Source organism: Tachyglossus aculeatus, unplaced genomic scaffold (genome assembly GCF_015852505.1).
Source record: "Tachyglossus aculeatus isolate mTacAcu1 unplaced genomic scaffold, mTacAcu1.pri scaffold_87_arrow_ctg1, whole genome shotgun sequence".
NCBI classification, from domain to species: Eukaryota; Metazoa; Chordata; class Mammalia; order Monotremata; family Tachyglossidae; genus Tachyglossus; species Tachyglossus aculeatus.
Window position 1 is genome coordinate 47,370 of NW_024045095.1, and position 17,404 is coordinate 64,773.

The window sequence follows — 17,404 nt, forward strand, 5'->3', positions numbered from 1 at the left end:
CAGAAGCAGGGGTGAACTCTACTGAGCCGGTGAAAACCATCTCGACGTTAGCGCTGAGCTTGCTGCAGGAACCATCTCGATTCATCGAGGTTGGGCCTCTGAGCCCCTTGGAATTTCAACCAAGGAAAACACAGAGTTTTGGTTTTCCTCTCGGGAGCCACTCTTTCATGGCCAGGGTAACGCTCTTAAGTCCCATGGTCGCATACCACATACAAAGCCTTACCTGGGCTTACGTTTACTCTTACGGATCTTGGATAAAATGGAGCCCAGGGCCTCAGAGTGTCCCCGTTGCCTCTGCCTGGTGCTGGGTGAGGGCGGGGAGAAATTGGTGAGGGGAGGAAGGGGGAAGATAGGCATGGTTCTCCATAGTTTCTTTTGGCTAAAGCCCCGAGGATTCAGGGCTGCAGTGAGATGAAAATGGGTACTGTTGGTAAGAGGGAAAGGTGTTCTCCAGCCCTGCCCTAGGATACCTGGCTTTCCTGAAAGATTTCATTCATTTGATCGAATTTATTGAGGGCTTACTGTGTGCAGAGCACCGAGCTCGCGCTTGGGAGACTACAGCAGAACAATAGAGAAGCATCGTGGCTCAGTGGAAAGAGCCCGGGCCTAGGAGTCAGAGGTCATCGGTTCTAATTCTGGCTCCGTCACATGTCTGCCGTGTGACCCCGGGCAAGTCACTTCACTTCTCAGAGCCTCAGTTCCCTCATTTGCCAAATAGGGATGAAGACTGTAAGCCCCCAGGTGGGACAAACCGATCACCTTGTATCCCCCCAGCGCTGAGAACAGTGCTTGGCACATAGTAAGCACTTAACAAATGCCAACATTATTATTATTAACAATAAACTGACACGTTCCCTGCCTGAAAAGAGCTTACAGTCTAGAGGAAACATCAGAGGCGCTGTTCTGGCTGAGTGGGAAATGGGGCAGGGGTGACTTCTGGCCACTAAACCTTGCTCGGGAATCTGTGGTTTGCGGGGCCGGGGGTCGGGAAGAGGGGGACAGGGGAGGACGAGCCAGGAGCATCGACTGCTACATGCTTGCCTGGCATGCTACGCTTTACCAAGATGGCGCTCGGGCAAGTGGGAGGACACGTCCTCCCACCATTCACAGAGTAGCGGCCCCGAGAGCTGGCGTTCGTGACGCTCAGGCGCGTGGCCACCCTCCCGCCCCCCACCGCCCGCCGACTCCGATCCGGGCGAAGGTGGAGCTGGGACAGGACCTACTTCCTTTCGAGCTCTCTCCTCCACCTCCCCCTAACCGAAACATGGCTCACCCTGGATGACACGGTCTCTTCTGCTCTCTCCAGCAGAAGCCCCTCCTTCTCTTACTCCCCCAGACTCACCGGAAATGGAGAAGGCGTCGGCATCCTTCTCGAACCCCAATATCGCTTTCGCCCCGCTGGCCCCACTTCTAACTTATTTTTAACGATTTTGACCCCTGTATCATGTTCCTTCTCTCGTTTCCCATGCCCACTCTGATCATCAGAGTCTTCAACATCCATATGGATGGCCCTGGTGACTCCTCTTCTGGCTGCCTTCTATCTTTCCTTGACTCTGCCTTCCAACCTCTTGCTCCACCCCACCTCGCCCACTCACCAATTTGGTCACACCCTCGACCTCATCATCTCCTACCGCTGTACTGTCCCCACCCTCACCAATTCTGAAATCCCTCTCTTCGATCATCATCTTCTCACCTTCCTCCTCACTCACACTCCTCCCCCCTGTAAATCTATACTACTACCTCCGCTCCCTCGACCCCATCCATCTTTCTCAGCGCATCACACGTCACATCGCCTCCCTATCCTCTCTACCCACTCTTGATAGCCAGATCACTGCTCTCAATTCCATCCCCTCAAAGCAACTCAACTCGCTTCCTTCCCTTTCCCATCACTGCTCTCGTACAACTAACCCACAGCCTTGGATCACTACCACTGTCCTCCTCCTTCACTCTTATGCTCAAGCTGCTGAACGCTAATGGCAAAAGTCTAAACACCATGCCAACCTTGTTAACGTTAAATTTACCCTTTCCTGTCTTAACTCTGCCCTCTCCTGTGCCAGGCAAATCTAATTTTCCTCCCTTATTGACACCCTTGCCCATCATCCCCGTCAGCTGTTCCGTACATTTAACTCCTTCCTCAGGCCTCCGGTTCCTCCCCCTCCTCCATCCCTCACCCCCAACGATATGGCCTCCTACTTCGTTATTAAAATTAAGTCCATCAGGTCTGAGCTCCCCAAAGTCACCCTTCCCCCTTCTCCATTCCCTCCGCTCTCAACCCTCTCCGCTATTCTCCCATCCTTCCCGGCAGAATCTTCAGTTGAGATCTCCTCACTCCTCTGAAGTGCTACTCAATCCACCTGTGCTTCAAACCCCATTCCCTCTTATCTTATGAAATCTCTCTCCCCATCGCTCCTCCCATCCTTAACTTCCATCTTCAACTGCTAACTCTGCATTGGTTCCTTTCCCTCTGCCTTCAAACATGCCCACGTCTCCCCCATCCTAAAAAAACCCCTCTCTTGACCCCACCTTCCCTTCTAGTTATCGCCCTTCCTTCTTCCTCTGTTGCATTTCCAAACTCCTAGAACTAGTCGTCTATACTCGCTGCCTCGAATTCCTCAATACCAACTCTCTCTTAGACCCTCTCCAATCTGGTTTCCATCCCCTATACTCCACTGAAACTGCCCTCTCAAAGGTCACCCATGACCTCCTTCTTGCCATATCCAACGGCTCCTACTCTATCCTAATCCTCCTCGACCTCTCAGCTGCCTTCGACACTGTGGACCACCCCCTTCTCCTCAACACGATATCCAACATTGGCTTCACAGACTCCGTCCTCTCCTGGTTCTCCTCATCTCTCCGGACATTCATTCCCAGTGTCCTTTGCGGGCTCCTACTCCCCGTCCCATCCCCTCACTGTAGGGGTTCCTCAAGGATCAGTTCTTGGTCCACTTCTGTTCTCTATCTACACTCACTCCCTTGGTGAACTCCTTCACTCCCACAGCTTCAACTATTGTCTGTACGCTAATGACACCCAAATCTACAACCTCTGCCCCTGCTCTCTCTCTCTCTCTCCCTCCAGGCACATATCTCCTCCTGCCTTCAGGACATCTCCATCTGGATGTCTGTCCATCATATGAAACTCATTATATCCAAGACTGAGCTCATTATCTTCCCTCCCAACCCCTGTCCTCTCCCTGACTTTCCAATCAATGTAGATGGCGCTACCATCCTTCCTGTCTCACAAGCCAGCAATATTGGTGTCATGCTCGACTCCGCTCTCTCATTCACCCCACACATCCAATCCGTCACCAAAACCTACCGGTCTCACCTCCACAACATCGACAAGAACTGCCCTGTCCTCTCCATCCAAATCGCTACCTTGCTACTTCAGTCTCTGGATTACTGGAAACCGACTGGATTACTGCAGCAGCCTCCTCTCTGATCTCCCATCCTCCTGTCTCTCCCCGTTTCAGTCTATACCTCATTCTGCTGCCCGTATTATCTTTGTACAGAAATGTTCAGGGCACATCATTCCCCTCATCAAAAATTTCCAGTGATTGTCTGTCAACCTACGAATTATGCAAAAACTCCTTACTCTCGGCTTCAAGGCTCTCCATCACCTTGCCCCCTCCTACCTCACCTGCCTTCTCTCCCTCTACAGCCCAGCCCGCACCATCCGCTCCTCTGCTGCTAACCTCCTCACTGTGCCTCGTTCTCACCTGTCCTGCCATGGATCCCTGGCCCACGTCCTTGCTCTGTCCTGGAATGTCCTCCCTCCACAAACCCACCAAACTAGCTCTCTTCCTCCCTTCAAAGCCCTACTGAGAGCTCACCTCCTCCAGGAGGCCTTCCCAGACTGAGCCCCCGTTTTCCTCTCCTCGTCCCCATCCCCCCCGCCCTACCACCCTTCCCTCACCGCAGAACTTGTATTTATTTGTACAGATTTATTACTCTATTCATTTTACTTGCACGTATTTACTACACTATTTTGTTAATGATGTGCATATAGCATAATTCTATTTATTCTGACACCTGTCTACATGCTTTGTTTTGTTGTCTGTCTCCCCCTTCTAGACTGTGAGCTCGTTTTTAGGTTGGGACCCCCCTATATGTTGCCACCTTGTACTTCCCCAAAGCCTAGTACAGTGCTCTGCACACAGTATGCACTCAAAATTACTATTGAATGCATTATAATAATAAGTACAAGGTGATAGGATTTCAACCCCATTTTAGGGATTCATTCATTCATTCAATCGTATTTATTGAGCGCTGACTGTGTGCAGAGCACTGTACTAAGCATTTAGCACTGTACAGAAACGGAGAAACGGATAAAGAAACGGGATGTACAGGATGAAGAAACGGAAGCACATGGAAAATAAGTGGTTTGCCCAAGGTCATGCAGCAGAAAAAGGGTGAAGTGGGGATTAGAACACAGGTCCTCGGGCTTGCAAAACTGACTGCTATGCTGTGCTGTTTCCAGCTGGCCTGTGCCCAGTCCGGTACAAATTCTTCTCCCAATATCTTTATGTCTTGTAACCTTAGTTTTAGTGTAGAAAGTTCCTTTGTTTCATGTCCTTTTTTCCCGTTCCCCTGCCTCCAAAGTGGCATCGTGTTCTCGAGGAGTGTAGAGTGGAGAGGGAAATGCAGTGGTCTTGGAAAAGTTCAGTTAGGAAGCCCCTACACTAGAACTTGTTAAATCTGTAAAATGGGGATTGAGACTGTCAGCCCCATGTAGGACAGGGACTGTGTCTGAATGCTTAGTAAAGTGCCTGGCACATAGTAAGCGCTTAATTAATGCCATCCATCATCACTACTATTATTGTATCCACACCAGCGCTTAGTACAGTGCCTGGCACACAGTAAGAGCTCAACAAATACCGCTGTTATTGTTAGTAGCCCACTCAGAGCTCTGCTGAACCTCGGGGATGATGTCACCGACGGGGCCCAGGGTCTTCCAGGTAATGAGGTCTCATGGGCCCAGCCCAGGGCTAATTACCTCATGCCAGGTTCCTCATGCTGCTTGTTTTAATAATAATATTACTAATTGTCCTATTTTCTAGGTGCTTACTATGTGCAAGGCACTGTACTGAGCTCTGGGTTAGATAAAAGCAAATTCGGATGTCCATGTCCCACATAGAGAAGCACCGTGGCTTAGTAGAAATGGCACAGGCTTGGGAGTCAGAGGAGGTTGGTTCTCATCCCGCCTCCGCCACCTGTCTGCTGTGTGACCTTGGGCAAGTCACTTCACTTTGTGAACTTTGTTATTAATGTTATGGGAAGGAAAAATATTTAAATGTTAGCCAATTTGATTAAATTAACACAAAAATAAAGTATCCTGAGCTTTCCTGAATCCTCAGTCCTCAGAAAACGTTGTCCATCTAGCTCTAAAAGGAATAAAACTTATTTCCTTCTTTGAACGGTTAGTTGGGAAATCAAATCACTGCCCACATTTCTTCTCTGCGAATGTCCTGGAAATATTTTCCCTCAATCCAAGGAACTGGGTGTACTTTTCTTTTTCTGATTGCCCCTTCCACTCTGACTTCCCTTTCTTCACTCTGACACCCTTTATCCACATCTGTCAGTGTCAAACATGTATGGAGAGTTGGAGGAAGAGGAAGAAAAATGTCCTAGTCAATTAATTTGCCTCATTTAGAGAGAAGGGGTGTTGATAATAATAACAATAATAACAATAATAATAATAATAATAATGGTATTTGTTAGGTGCTTACTATATGCAAAGCACTGATCTAAGCGCTGGGGAGGTTACAAGGTGATCAGGTTGTCCCACGGGGGACTTACACTTTTAATCCCCATTTTACAGATGAGGTAATTTAGGTACAGAGAAGTTAAGTGACTTGCCCAAAGTCACACAGCTGACAGTTGGCAGAGCCGGGATTTGAACCCATGACCTCTGACTCCAAAGCCCGTGCTCTTTCCACTGAACAACGCTGCTTCTCTAATTGATATTTAAATCTTCTCTGTTGATATTTAATTTAATCCATCAACTGTATTTACTGAGTGGTAACTGTTTGCAAAACATTGTACTAAACACTAGGGAGAGTATGGTATGTCACATTTGGTAGATATGTTACCTGCTACAATGAGTTTACAGTCTAGATGGGGAGACAGACATTCATATAAGTAAATAAATTACTGATGATAATAATAATAATAATAATAATAATAATAATGACAATAATGGTATTTGTTAAGTGCTTACTATGTGCCAGGCACTGTACTAAGTGCCGGGGTAGTTACAAGCAAATAGACAATCCCTGTCCCACGTGGGTCTCACAGTCTCAATACCCATTTTTCAGATGATGTAACTGAGGCACAAAGAAGTGAAGTGACTAGCTCAGGATCACACAACAGACAAGTTGCAGAGCCACGATTAGAATCCATTACCTTCTGACTCCCAGGTGTCTAGCCACTATGCCATATTACTTCTCATATGTACAAAAGTGCTGTGGTGCTAATGGATGGGTGGATAATATGTGCAAATACAAATGCAAGAGCTATAAGGAAGGTAGTGGGATAAATTGAAATGAGGGCGTAGCCGGGAAAGACCTCTTGGAGGAGATGTGATTTTAATAAGGCTTTGAAGGTGGGTAAACATTTAAAAAGTGTTCCAATTATGGAGATGCAGTCAAACTTCAGACTTGCCCTGGATTTTCTCCCTTTTCTCCTCCTACCAGATTTCCCATTCTTATTATGCATTTAATCTGTGTCCCTCTCCACCCTTTCTGAAAAGAAAGAAAAACAACATTTTTTTAGCATGGCAAAAATGCACAAATGTGCATTTAATTTTCACTGTGAGAAAAATAGGATAATCTCCTTTCAGCAACTTACCTAATCAGATGAGGGGGTCAGGAAAAGTTCCCTTTTATTTTGGCATTTAGGGGGACTCTGTTTCTCTGGGGGACAGGTGGAACAGTGGGGAAGCAAAAACAGAAACCACACCTAGTCATTCGAGAAAACTATCTTTATCCGACTGAGATCAGCAGTTAAAATCTGGAAGCATCTCTGGAGCTTCTTATCTTTTTAAGAATGCCTCTTCTTCATCTCTGGAACAGAAGACTTCACTTGCTAGGGTGACAGTCACCATCTCGGCTCCACTTCTATACCCCTCCCATCTTCAAGAGGTTGAGCAGGATAACCATGTCTGGCTATTCTAGACCAATAGCCATGATGATGTGTGTTTCCAATTCCTCTATGAAGCTGCTGGTCTTGATCAGGGGATTCCAGGATCTGAGCATTCTGGGGCAAGTGCATTTGCCTATTAACATGAATGGTATTTTTTAAAAATCAATCAATCAATCAGTGGTACTTTGAATGCTTACAGTGTGCAGAGCATAATACCGAGCACTTGGGAGAATATCTTAGAGTTGGTATGTCTGTAATAATAGTAATGATATTTGTTAAGCACTTACTATGTACCAAGCACTATTCTAAGCACTGGTAGATACAAGGTAATAAGGTTGTCCCACTTGGGGCTCACAGTCTTAATCCCCATTTTACATATGAGCTAACTGAGGCACAGAAAAGTTAAAAGACTTGCCCAAGCTCACACAGCAGACAAGTGGCGGAGCCAGTATTAGAACCCATGTACTCTGACTCCCAAGGCCGTACTCTTGCTACTGGGACATACTGCATATTTGGTAAATTCTTACTATGTCTCAGACAATCTTCTAAGTGCTGGGGTAGATGTAACTTAAACAGGTGAGATTTAATATTTAATCCGTGGTCCCCTAACTGATGATTGATCTGATCTCTTTTCTTATTCTGTCAGGTATCACTTGGAGAAGTCTCATAAATGGCTAAAGGGAATGATATTGTGATAAAACAATTTATTCTCTTGGGGCTGACAGATAACCCTGGCTTGCGATTGACCTTTTTTGTTCTGTTTCCTTTTATTTATTTGATAACTGTGGTACGAAATCTCTGGATGATCGTGTTAATTGGGGTGAGTTCCCAGCTTCATTCCCCTCCAGTATTTTTTCCTCGATCACCTGCCTTTCTTAGATTTCTGCTTTTCATCATTTTTGCCTCCCAAGATGCTGGTGAACTTCATATCTGAGAGGAGAATCATCTCTGATGCAGGGTGTATCCTCCAATATTCCTGTTTCAACATGTTCATAACCACGGAGTGTCACCTGCTGGCTATGATTGCTTACAACCGATATTTAGCTATTTGCTACCTACCTAACTATACAGGCATTATGACCCTAAAGGCCTTTATATATCCGGTGACTGGATTCTACTTAATGGGCTTTTTGAACTCACTTACACATACGAGTGATTTACTGAGTTTGTCTTTCTATGGACCTAATGTCATTAATCATTATTTCTGTGACATCCCATTATTGTTCAAACTCTCCTGTTCCAACGCCTACAACAATAAGGTCTTGCTCTTGACTTTCTCTGGGGCCATTACAGTAATCACCTTTCTGAGAGTAATCAGCTCCTATGTTTATAATTTCTCGACCATCCTAAAGCAAAAAGCCTTCTGCACCTGTGTCTCCCACCTGACCGTGATCACCATTTTCAATGGAACAATGCTATTTGCATATTTTCATCCAACTTTCACCTATCCGTTGGCTCAGGCCAAATTACTGTCTGTGTTTTTTACTCTCTTCTTCTTGCCTTGTCTTTTGACGTTGAATCATTTCTGACACATAGCAACACCACAGACACATCTCTCCCAGAACGCCTTGCTCTCCATCTGAAATCGTTCTGGTAGTGTATCCATAGAGTTTTCTTGGTAAAAATATGGAAGTGGTTTAACACTGCCTCCTTCTGCAAAGTAAACTTAAGTGTCTGACCTCGACTCTCTCCCATGCCGCTCCTGCCCAGCATGGGTGAGTTTTGACTTGTAGCAGGTTGCCTACCTCTCACTAGTCACTGGCCAAGCTCGGAATGGAATGGGTATGCCACTGCTTGATTCTCCCTCCCATAGCTGATGCTGGTAGAGTATGAGAAATGCTCCAGGTGTGACCCTGGGAGGGGGACTCACTTGTTAACCATCCTGAATCTCTTGATTTACAGCCTAAGGTACAAGAAGGTCCAGGAGGGTTTGAGAAGGATGGTGCAGAGGAAAATATATTTTCAATGAATGGGAAGGTGAAAAGTTAGTGATTCTAGTGGAGGAGGGGGGCCTCTCGACGCCCCTGCTCCCAGAAGGCTCCTATCCTCCGGACTCCGCCATAGGGGCCCGGGATCCCTGATCCTGAGGCCCGTCCGCCATTACAGAGCGGGGCCCCTGCTCCCGGAAGGACCTCTCACCTCCGGACGCTGCCACGAGGGGCGGGGACTCTCCCTCCCTCCACGAACAGCCTCTTATGGGGCTGCCATGATTCGTGGCCGGGCTCCTGGCCGTCCTCCTCTCGAACATCTGCATCCCCGCCCCCAATCAGTCCAGGACACCGAGGGCCCTGGACTGGGCTTCCCTCTAAAAAAACAATCATCACTAGACTCATCCCTCTAAGGGAACTCCACTCTGTCCAAGTAGCGAACTGGGATCGTGAGACATTGTGCCCCCCTACTTCCATCCCCCCGCCCCCCCCCATAAGCGACTTTCTTTGAGGAGCCCCCACTCCCTCCTTCCCGGACCAGCCAGGACTGATTACCCCTGTCCCCATCCCAGAAGAAAAAGGCCCTTGTTCCCACCGAGTTACTTCAATAATAACCCCATTTACACCTACTGAGCCCACCTATGCTATTTGTCTGTTTACTCCTCTTCCCAGGCGTTTCTTCTCTCATGAACACTCATAACAGTTACGCCCAACTCCAGAGCTGCCATCCATAGGACTCCATACTCCACCATATCAGACATTTCTGCCAAGAGCCCCTGGACTCTCCTTGTCATTAGCCTTTTTGATTTGATTTGGCTGACCCATGAACAATTCATCCTGCTGCTTTGGGCATCATCTGGCTATTTTATGGATGCTTCTGCATGTTAATTGTTAACTGCTCACTATGATGTCATCATCTGCTTATTTTGTCATTGCTATCACATGTTAATTGTTATAATTGTTACTTGCACTCTGTGATGTCAATATCTGCTAATTTTATCGTTGCCATCACATGTTAATTGTTAACTGCTCTCTGTGATGTCATCATCTACTTATTTTATTATTGTTACCGCATGTTAATTGTTAATTTCTCTCTTTGCTGTCATTTACCTATCTGACCTTTTAGACCTTTTAGACTGTGAGCCCCTTTTAGACTGTGAGCCCACTGTTGGGTAGGGACTGTCTCTCCAATTTGTACTTCCCAAGCGCTTAGTACAGTGCTCTGCACATAGCAAGCGCTCAATAAATACGATTGATTGATTGATTGATTGACCTCACCAAGAACTATCACTTCCCCTGGAACCATCTGCCCTTCCCAGGCCTCACCTTCCCCTTCCCCTCTCCCACCCAGATCTTTCCCTCCCTTTACCCCATCCCCACTCTTCCCCTCACCCCCTCCCCAAAGTCCCTTTGTACCAGGGCCAACCCTCAAACCCTCCCTTCCAACCCAATCACTTCCACACCCTTCCCTCTGCTCCTACCCGCCCCCGCTCCATCCCAGTTATCCCTGCCCATCACCACCCCTCTCCCCCCTCTCCCTGCCCAGGACCCCTCCAACTTATTCCAATACAAACCATCCCCTCACATCCTTCTTCCTCCGTCTTCTCCCTCCACAGCTGCTGCCAAGTGTGGCCTATGGGACCCCCGCTCTATAATAGACAAGCTCCCTTTCATCCTTGACCTGCTCCTTTCCAGCTCTCTCCTCCTCCTCGCCCTAACCAAAACAGGGCTCACCCCGGATGACACGGTCACTTCTGCTGTTATTTCCAGCAGAGGCCTCTTCTCCCACTCCTCCAGACTCACTGGCAAAGGAGGAGGTGTCGACTTCCTTCTCGCACCCCAATGTTGCTTTCATACTATTCCTCCTCCCCCTTCACTTTCCTTCCCCTCCTTTGAAGCTCATATATTAATCGCCACTACCACCCCCTCCAGATCCTTGTAGCAGTCATCTACCGCCTCCCTGGCCCCACCTCCAACTTTTAAAACCAATTTTGACCCCTTTATTTTGAGCACAGTGATAAGTGCTTGGGGGAAAGCAATAAAACAGAATTAGCAGACACATTCCCTGTCCATGTTCCTGGGTACATGCGGGTGAATACTGATATAGATTTTGTGTATAAATATCAAATATTCCAGAGTGACTTGCATAAATACTGGGGAAGATGGGGTGAATGAGTGGTCCAGGGGTATGGAAAAAGTTCCAATGAACCAAGATGCTTTACAGAATACGTAAGTTACATGAAATTTATTAATAAATTTAATGACAACAGAAATATCCACTCACAATTAGAAGTATATGAAACACACTAAGGGGTAATAATAAAGTATTAAGTATATTTCTGTTTTCACTGATCCTCCAATTATTCTTATCCTGAATAAAAATTATGGAGTGCTTGTTTTTACAGATAAAATACTCTGAAGATATCTTGATGGAAAATATCATTCCAAAGTGATGGGATTAATTATCATGGAATTTTCCAACATGTAGGAAATTCAGGGGCTTCTCTTCGGGTCTTTCCTGGTCATTTAAATGATTATTACTATGGGAAATGCCTTTACAGTTATAATAACTAAAGACGATCAAACATTTCCTCCCCATACCCAACTCCTTTTTCCATGGGAATCTGTCCTTCCTGGATATCTGTTATCAACAGTTACTCTTCCCAGAATTCTGCTGAACCTCTAGATAGAGGACAGAATGATTTCATTCCCTGTTTGAGCTACTCTGCTATTAACGCTTACTTTTCTTGGTGTTACAGAATGTGTCATCCTGGGAATGGTGGCATATGATTTTTTTATGGTGTTTATTAAGCAACTACTATGTGCCAGGCACTCTACTCATCTTAGTGGAAGTTACAAGCGAATCAGTTTAGACACAAAATCAGATTAGACACAATCCAAGTCCAACACAGAGCTCGCAGCCTTAATCCCCATTTTACAGATGAGGAAACCGAAACACAGAGAAATGAAGTGACCTGCCCAAGGTCACACAGCACACAAATAGCAGAGCTGGGATTAGAACCCAGGTCCTTCAGACTCCCAAGTCTAAACTCTATCCTCTTGGCCATAGAGCTGCTCTTGTTATGTGGCCATATGTAACCCCTCGAGTTACCACTTATCATGAGCTACAAACTGTGTGTCCAGCTAGTAGCTGTTACTTGGAAGTTACCTTCCAATCTAGATAGGGCAAATTTATTGAGTCTTCACACAACCCATTGTGATTTGAATAAAATTGACCATGTTTTCTGTGACTTGCATCTGGTTCTGTAGCTGGCATTGATATTCGGGAAATGCTTACTATGTGCCAGGTACTGTATGAAGCGGTGGGGTGGAAGCAAGCATATGGGGTTGTACACAGTCCCTGTCCCACGTGGGGCTCACAATCTCAATCGCCATTTTACAGATGATTTAACTGAAGCCCAGAGAAGTGAATTGACTTGCCCAAGGTCATACAGCAGACAAGTGGCAGAGCCGGGCTTAATAATAATGATAATAATAATAATGGTAATTCTTAAGTGCTTACTATGTGTCAAGCACTGGGGTAGATACAAGGTAGTAAGCACTGGGGCCGAGCCAGGATTAGAAATAAACAACGTCTGACTCCGAGCCCATGTTCTTGTCTCTAAATCACACTGCTCCTCTAGAAACCTTCCCCAGTAAGCTTCTGACATGTAATGTGACTATGCTGATAGTGATGGTTCCTTTCCTGTTGATGCTCATGTCCTCTGTCAAAATCATCTCCCTTTCCATAAACTGTCCTTAGGCAGGAAAGCACAAAGCCTGATCTATCTGCTCTTCCCTCCTCATTGTCATCACCTTGTTCTTTGTATCTGCTATCCTCATGTATTCTCGGGCCAAGTCAAGCCACTCAGGAGATGTCACGTGGCAAACTTCTCTCCCTATACTCCTATGTTCAACCCACTGATACTCACCCTGAAAAAACAGGAGGTGACCACAGCACTTAAGAAATCATGTGAGACTTGATTAGCTGTCCAGGCTGTGTCCTTATATGTGTTACTTTCTGCTAATCCCTCTTGAATTTCATTCTCTTTTTCATGGAACACTTTTTAAAGGGGCAAGTTTATCTTCAATTCTATTTCAATATATCAAATAATAACCCCACCCAAAAGAAGATAGCACCTGGATCAACAAACCTAACTGAGAAGCAGCGTGCTTAATGGATAGACAATGGCATTGGGAGTCAGAAGGACCTGGGTTCTAATTGCAGGTCCACCACTTGTCTGCTGTGTTGCCTTGAGAAAGTCACTTCACTTCTCTATGTCTCAGTTATCTCATCTGTAAAGTGGGGATTAAGACTCTGAGCTCCATGTAGAAAATGGATTGAGTCCAACTTGATTAGCTTGCATCTCCCCACTGCTTAGTACAGTGCCCAGATCATAGTAAGTGCTTGACAAATACCAATGAAAAAGAAAAATGTCTGATGAAAGGAACTGGATAAATAGTAGATCTCTAGGTGTTACTGTTTAAGGAGCTTGATTTTTTTTTCTTTCAAACGAGAGTAATTTGAAGTATGTTGGGTGCACACAATTATTACATGTCACCATTTAGGGCACTTTTTCAAAAATTAGTCCCTTTGTGTGTATACATATATGTTTGTACATGCATATTTATATATAGTGCCAAAGAGTGCCTTTGACACTCTAACATGGTCTTTCCAAGAGCCCAGGATATCCTGTGCACACAGTGAGCCCATATATATATATATATATATATATATATATATATATATATATATATATATATATATATAAACCCAGCCCACAAACTTCATTCCTCTAATGGTAACCTTCATACTGTACCTCGATTTCATCTAACTTGCCATTGACCTCTCGGCCATGTACTGCCTCTGGCCTGGAATGTCTTCCCTCATCGTATCCAACAGACAATTTCTCTCCCGACATTCAAAGCCTTACTGAAGGCACGTCTCCTCCAAGAGTCCTTTCCCGACTAAGCCCTCCTTTCCCCTTCTCCCACTCCCTTCTGTGTTGCTCTGATTTGCTCCCTTTCTTCACCCACCAATTCAGTCCCACAGACCTAATGTACGTATCTGTAATTCATTCATTTATATTAATGTCTGTCTCCCCCTCTAGACAGTAAACTTACTATGGTCAGGGAATATGTCTGTTTATTGTTATATTGTATTCTCCCAAGTGTTTATTGCAGTGCTCTGCACTCAGTAAGTGCTCAATGAATGCGACTGAATGACTGACTGGATTTTAAGATATGTCCAGCATCTGTTTAAATATAAATGAGGGAGTATTTCTCACAAGACCAGAGTAGTGGTCCTGGAAGTAGAAGCCAATCAGGAGCAGAGGAACTTGTCTGTAGAATGAAAGATCGACCCAACATTTAACTCCCAGGAAAGCCTAAAGCATTCCTTTATGATCTTCTCTCCTTATTATTTTAAATAAAACAATAGAATATTAATACATATCAATGATTCTGTGATGCCACAAAACTTTGGCCTCATGTTATGCACACAACTAGCCCTCAATAAATACCATTAATTGATTGAGAAAATGCCAAATTTTATGTGCTGATGTCTTGGCATCTCATCTCTTGCTAGCCTTTTAACTTCTGAGTTTGGGCTGCTGTTGTCCATTTTAATTCTCAAAACGAGGAATGGGCCTTTGACACTCTAACATGGTTTTTCCAAAAGCCCAGGATATCCTGTGCACACAGTGAGACCTCAGCAAATAATAAAATGGGAATGTGCCAGGTAAAAGTGACTAAGCATTGACTTTATGTTTCAATAAAAAAGTCAAATTCACAAATCAGAGCCTCTGAGATCCTGGGAAACTATCTTTTTACCTAGAACTCTCTTCAGGGCACCTTTCACCTCTTGACTACTCAGAATATAGATCAGGGGATTTGGCACGGGAGTGAAGACTGAATAGAAGAGAGAAAGCTACTTATTGGTCTTGGGAGAGCAGGAAGATCTGATTCTGAAATTGGTCAAACTTGAAGCCCCAAAGAACAGAAAGACCGCAATGACGTGGGATGAGCAAGTGGAGAAGGCTTTACAATGGCCCTCAGTGGAGGACATCTTCAGGATGTTGATGAGGATGCAGATATAAGATGCAGGGGTCACTCCAAAGGGGAGCATCAGGACGATAACAGTTGCTATTGCACCATACACCTCAAATGCAAAGATGTCTGTACACACCAGCTCTAAGAGAGGAGGGATATCACAGAAGAAATGGTTAATTACACTAGGTCCACAGAAGGGCAATGTCTCCACTGTTGCCACGGGAATCCTGGCTAGCCAGGAAGCCAGGGCCAGCTGCAGACAGAACCTCCGGTTCATAATGAGTGAATAGTGGAACTGATCACAGATGGCGGCCTGTCTGTCATAAGCCATCGTTGTCAGGATCCAACACTCAAAAAAGAAGAAGAAATTCATCTGGGCTGCACAGCCACGAAAGGAAATACTTTGACTCTTGAACAAGACATAGGTGAGAATTTTGGGGATGATGACAGTAGTATAGCCAATATCTATAAGGGACAGACTCTTGAGGAAAACGTTCATGGGGGTTTGATGGACAGGGTACACAGTGGAGACCAACACTAAGAGGGAGTTTCCGATCATGGCTATTAGATATATCGCAAGGAAAATCATGAACAGGATGACCTGAAATTCATGGAGACTGGAGAAACCCGAAAAAATGAATTCAATCACATCTGACTGATTGCCTTCTTTTATTCACATGGTTTTGTAAGGACGATGTAAGTACAGAAATAAATGGGCCCAAAATTTGTCTTCTCTGTTCAGGAAAAAACAATCAGTAGCAACGTTTTCAAACTCCAGGTCGTCCCTACAAACATTTGTCAGCATGAACTTGGGTAGCTTGTTCAGCCTTGGATCAAGGAGGTGATGGTAGGTTATATGGTGTCTAGGTTCTTTTTGGGTAGAAGCAAGTTCAGGAAACTGGGGAAGTGGTGAAGATAGCCATTAATACAAATTCTGCAAAGGAATAATGAAATAGTGTTTCACTTTACCTTCACTTGCTACTAATGTTTCTCATTATTGAACCCACCTTTTTCCTAACACACGATGCCCTATCATCTTCATTAATGAAATAAAATTTAATTTAATTGAGTAATTAAATAATCACAGCTTCTCTGCAGGGAACAAAGCACCCCAATGCACGACTCTCACATAGAAATCTCCTCAACTCCCCATAACACACACACACACACACACACACACACACACACACACACACACACACACACAACCCTACATCACACACAGAAACCCACCTATATATGTACACAGTTACTCACATGCACATAACCTGGGTGCTCATGTGCTTAACAATGACAGGGTTAAGGATTTTCACACACACACAGACACACAAATAAATGTGCTTCTTAGCAACATGGAAGATCCCCAAATAGATTTGCTGTTTCTCTGCCCCTCATCTTCCTCCACCCTTCCTGGCACTACACTGTTGCAAAATCCACTCCCTCATCCTTATCACCTTTTCTCTCTCAAGTCCTATACTTAGAAAAGTAGAGCTATGATTTTAGCTCTGTGAAAAGGGTCCCGACAACAAAAATATTGGTCTACCCCTTCTCAGAAACCTGAAAATCCTTCCATACTCGTCCTTCCTCCTTTTGAAAATGACAAGAAGGACAGATGCTATCAAATTGATCATGGGGCAGGGAGAAAAGGAATAGTTCGAAAGGCAGGGAACCAAGAAAACCATCTGAACTTCCTAAAGTCTTACTGTTTCCCTAACAAAGGTTTATTGTTGTCTCATATTTTGTTTTATCAATGTAGGATTTCTTTTTTTAATAGCTTTAGGAAAATGAAAGGAAAGAAGACAAATCCTTAATCTATCTTGATATTCCACTCCAAAACTGTGCAGTGTGTGACAACCATTTCGGTTTCTAGGAGAAATTTAGCCATTTTTATATATTAAAACCAATAGCAAGTCACTTCTGTTCAACACACTGGTTGGTGACACTCCATTCCTTGGAAATCTGAAGGGTCACTTATCACCACTAATATCAAATTAAATCTTTTGAGTGGGGATTTCACGGCTCTCTGACAACTGACATAATCCTCCACCCAACTTATGAAAACCTGTTCACTGTTCCAACCCTTTGCACATTACTTGCCCACCAAGTAACATTTTCCCCCAAACCAGATATCTGTCACTTATTCAACTCAACAAATCTAGCCACTACATGAACTCTTCCCTCAATACCCCTTCCCACAATACCCCTTCCCACACTGTCTCACTCAACTATTTTCAGATTTGGTTGTACTCTTTTTCATTTATTTTAGTTGATATGGTTACTTTAAA